This window comes from Silene latifolia, chromosome 7 (assembly GCF_048544455.1).
Source record: "Silene latifolia isolate original U9 population chromosome 7, ASM4854445v1, whole genome shotgun sequence".
Taxonomy (NCBI): domain Eukaryota; kingdom Viridiplantae; phylum Streptophyta; class Magnoliopsida; order Caryophyllales; family Caryophyllaceae; genus Silene; species Silene latifolia.
The window spans coordinates 116,605,916-116,611,242 of NC_133532.1; positions in this window are offsets into that span (position 1 = coordinate 116,605,916).

Below are 5,327 nucleotides of genomic sequence, written 5' to 3' on the forward strand. Positions count from 1 at the left end.
AGTACACATCTTTGACACGTCTTCCTTCGAGTATTAGTTCATTAGTAGTGGCATCAAAAATTCGACACATATTGGCACGAAATTCAACAAAATTACCCTTATCACAAAGTTGAGAAATGCTAAGGAGATTATGTTTCAAACCTTTGACAAGCCGCACATTGTCGACACAAAGTAAGGATGACTTACCAACCTTTCCAATACCAATTACTTCACCTTTCTTGTTGTCACCAAACCTTACCGTGCCACCATCATACGCTTTAAGTGAGAGGAATTGGCTTCTATCACCCGTCATGTGACGAGAGCATCCACTATCCAAGTACCAATTGCGGCCGCCTCTCACCAAGCCCTACACAAGATTAGACTTTGAGTTTAGGAACCCAAACAAACTTGGGTCCCCTTTTGTGATCAACATATCTCATGGTATCTTTCCTAATCCATATTTTCTTAATTATTTTGATGTTCTTGTTAATGTCATGAAATCTTTTCTCACAAGTGTTGAGGACATGACCATTCTTACCACAATAATTGCAAATAATGTATTTGGGAAGACCCACGTATTTTCTTCTTCTAAAATTAGTTTTAGGCTTCTGGATGCAACAGTCGGTCTGACTGTTCCATTTGAACCCCAAACCAGCAGTTTTGTTACACCTCTCGGTTTGATTCGTGAGGAAGTTTAACACGGTTTGACTTCCTTCCCATTTTTCAGTGATGTTTTTAGCACTAACAAGTTCCTTGTTTAGTTCCTCGACTTTGAAGGTGAGATACTTGTTTCTTTCTTTAAAGCTTTCAAGCTCCCTTTTCATTATGTCATACTCGGATTTAAGCTCCATGAAAGTTTCAGATTTTTGTTGAACATTAAGCTTAAGACTCGAGATGCATTTATCTAGGTGAACGATTTTAGATCTAGATGAACTACATTCGGGAGATTCATGTTGAAATTTGACAAATTTTTCGTGAAGCATTCTAATCTCCCTCTTGTAGACATCTATGTTAACCTTAAGACATTCATTCTCCTTGGATAAGTTAGTGACAAGTTCATTCGAAACTTTATTGCTACTGTCAGAGGTGACAGTCCGAGACACTGTTACTTTAGGTTCTTTTACCTCATCAACTAGGTCATTAATGACGCCTTTGAAAAGAGATTTTTCTATTAAAAGTTCATCATTCTTTTCAACTTCTATAGACAACCTTTTTTCCACTATGAAGTCATGAGTGTGAGCATTGAGTTTCGACACAAGATATCCAATTCTTTCTTTAGAATCCTCATACTTAGATTTCATCTCATCAAGACATTTGTTTAGATCAACGAATTCATCGGATCTATGATGAGGAGTAGATCTAGAAGTGCTACACTCGGGCATACCCTTTTGAAGAAAGGTAAGCCTCTCATGAAGAACCTCTATTTCTTTCTTGAGACTAACTACCTCACCTTTTAGACACTTGTTTTCATTGATCAAACATTCACTTTTCTCATTGGACTTGTGTAAATGTTTGTCAGAAGCAACAGTCTCAGACACTGTTTCTTTTAGGTCTACAATTTCAACCACAAGGTCATCTAATTCATCTTTGAGAGCATCTTTGTCCTTCAAAAGGTCATCACGTTCCTTGGTTAGTAAGGAAACTTGCATCACCAAAGTGGTGTTGACATTTTCAAGGTCAGAGACATCCGTGGGGATCATTTTAAGACACTCAAGTTCTTTAGTCAATTGTTTGTTCAATTTGTTGACTCTTTTTACTTCATCATAAGCCTCGAGAGGTGAGGTGACAGTGACACTGTCTGTTGCTTTCAGTTCATTTTTAAGGTTAAAGTTTTCTTGAGCAATTTCTTCAATTTCGTCTTGCATGACATCAAGCTTATCATTTTGTGAACGACACTTATCGAAGAGTTTGTCAAGAAGCTTACATACCTTTTCTTTGGAGTAAGATCTAACCTTGGCTTTTAGATGTTTTACCTCATTGTCGGAGTCCGAGTCGGAATCATCGGGGTGAGCCATGAGACATTTAAGATGTTCAATTTTGGAAGTTTTTGAGACTTTGTCTTTGAGATGACTTGTAAGACACATTTTAGACTCTAGTTGCTCCTCGATGAGTTCCTCATCTTCCTCGGAGTCGGACATTCCCCAAATTACGGTCATGACTCTATGTTTGTAGTCCCTTTTAGCTTTGTCTCGTTTTTCCTTTGATTCGATTTCATCCCACTTGGGACATTCTTTAACTTGGTGAGTTTTATCACCACACTTAAAGCATCCCACGGTGGAATTAGGTCGTCTCTTAGGAAAGCGTTTTTTCGAGTAATTATTAGTGAACCTTTTGTTTCCTTGACCATTGACTAACCCGGCTAGGTTTCTTGAGAACATAGCAAACTCGTCTTCCTCCTCATCTTCTCCATCACTTGGAGAGGATGTGAGGGCGAGACTCTTTCCCTTTGAGGACTCACTAGAATGCTTATCGAGATTAAACTCGTGAGCCATTAGTGATCCCATTAGTTCATGAAGAGATAGGGTTGACAAGTCTTTAGCTTCCTCTATGGCGGTAACCTTGGGTTGCCACTTAGAGGTTAGACTACGAAGGATTTTTCGAATGATGTCCTCGGACTCGAAATTCCTTCCTAGACTTTTAAGCTCATTAATAATACAAGAAAAACGAGAAGAAAAACTATTTAAAGACTCGTCCTTTGACATTCTAAACATCTCATATTGTTGCATGAGAAGGTCAATACGGTGTTTTCTTACTTGGGACGTCCCTTCATAAGCAAGTACAAGGGAATCCCAAATAGATTTTGCCGTAGGACACCCGGAGATTCGACTAACTTCCCTCTCACCAACACAACGTTGAAGAATCGACATTGCTTTGGAATTCTTTTCGGCAAGCTTGAAGTCGTTCTCATTGTAATTTCTTTCCTCTTTAGTCTTGGTGAAACCGTTAAGAATATCGGTTTCCTCAATGACAAGAGGTCCATTTTGGATGATGTTCCAACATTGATAATCGATACTTTTGATGTAATGTTCCATTTTGAGTTTCCACCATCCAAAATTCGAACCGGTAAAGACCGGGATCTTGGAGTGTTTCTCGGAATCCATTACCCACGAATCAAACTCTAAGGCGATTAGCCTCGATCAAGAGCACGAGGCTCTGATACCAATTGTTGAGTTTATGGATTCAAGTACCTAAGAGGGGGAGGGGGTGAATTAGGTACTATTTTAAAAATTTATAACTCCAACTTTATTGAATTAAAGTGAGTTAAGAGAACAAACGAGATTAGGAGATACTTTGAATAATATTGAAAGATTGAACAAGTATCACGATGAATGTTTGCTGAAGTATGAAAGCAACAATCGTTTCGATGTATCTATTTGTCTCGATTTGTGGAATATGACTGCAGACCAAATGCGACAGTATGATGAACTGTTACTTCTAAGTTTAAGCGAAACAAAACAAACAAACAAAGTAAATTGCAGCGGAAATAAAGTAAACACTTGAACACGAGATTTTTGAATTGGTTCGGCAAGAAACTCAAGTGCCTACGTCCAATCTACCTTTTTATTACTTTCCTTTAGTGATCTACTCCGACAACTAAAAGACCCTTGTAATAAAAGACACCAACCTACTCCGGTTGTAAAGCTAGTACAAGAACTACTCCGTTGTTATGACAAGCTAACTCGCAATCTACTCCGATTGCCAAGAGTTAAAGGACTACTCCGTCCTAGAACTCAACAACTCACAACCTACTCCGGTTGTCAAGAGTTAAAGACTACTCCGTCCTAAACTCTACTAACACACTTAGAATGTTATAGGATCAAGTTTCCACTAACATATTCTTAACAAAGAATAGAGATGGACGACTTTTACAAGATCAACAATTCTTAAGCAAGAGAGTTTAGTATAGAAAAGCAACAGTAGCCACGACTGTAACAACTTGAAGACTCTTTAAAGGTTTTGCAAATAACACACGGTTTAAAGCTTTGAAAAACAAATTTGCAAACTTGAAAATAAATTCAGAAAGAAGTCTTAGGTTTTATGAAGGAGAGGCACGGTTTATATAGAGGAGGTGAGTGAAGGGGTTGCTAGGGTTTTGAAGGGTCAAAGACCTCACATGTGAAGGGCATTTGCAACCACCCAAAACTTGCACCAAAAAGGCCTCTTTTGCAAAGGCAAAAATAGAGAAAGATGGTTTGAAAGATATCCTTAAAAACTCTTGCAAATTCAGAAAACAAAGGGGGAAAAGACAAGTCACATGATGACAAGTTGACACTAAAATGGCAAAAAGCATTCTTTGTTTTCTTAAAGAACCAAAGGGTTGAATTTGCATAAAGAGGAAACATTTTGAAAATAATAATTCAAACCACTCTTTAATGAAGACCATCTCCTTAATAAAAATCTGATTTTTATCTTTGAAAAATAAGAGTCACGTGAAAGGCTTTTGAAAGATAAAATGGGACTTCAAGTTTTACGAGTTGTGGCAATAATCCAAGCAGCTGTTTACTTGTGAAAGCAACGATCGTGCCCTGGATTTGTTTCTATTACTCTAATATACTCTACTTTCTCACTTGTACATTAGATGACACTTGACTTAATACAACGGGATTAACAACAACTTCAACACTTCTTAATCCATGCTTGATATGATCAATAAACCTGAAAAGGTAAACTAAGATGACACAAATCAAATGGGCATGTTATCATCAACATAAGGAACCCAACACCATGGATGTTTCCCTTGTTTGTGGCGGCCGACTTTCTTAGGACTAGATTTCCTACTCTTAAGTCCCTTTTGTGGACCCTACGGTTGTATGCTCTTCTTATTCGGTTTTGATACACTGCCAAGTTGAGCCGTGCCGTGTCTCGGCTTTCTTCGACCAGGTCTAGGGAGGCTCTTAGGCCTTCCTCATTTTCGACTGGGTCAAAGGTTTGCGTTCTGAATGTCGGCACTGGCCGCTTCAATTAGCGGGGACGGCTTCAGACCCATAGACTAGGTGGAATGGACTGTACCCTGTTGCTTCTTTCTCCGTGGTTCTAAGGGACCACAGGACGCCGGGTAGTTCATCAACCCATCTTCCCTTTAGGTCTTCAACCTTCTTTTTCAGCCCGTTCAGTATTGTTTTATTGGCTGCCTCCGCCTGCCCGTTGCTCTGAGGGTGGCAGACGGAGGAGTATGCAAATTTGATACCAAGCTCCTCCAACCAGTTCATCACCATGTCGCTCCAAAACTCTCGGCCGTGGTCAAATACAATGACTTGGGGTAACCCAAATCGAGTTATGACGTTCTCCCAAATCACCTTTCTTACGGCCGCCGTGGTTTTGGCAGGTACCGCGACAGCTTCGACCCA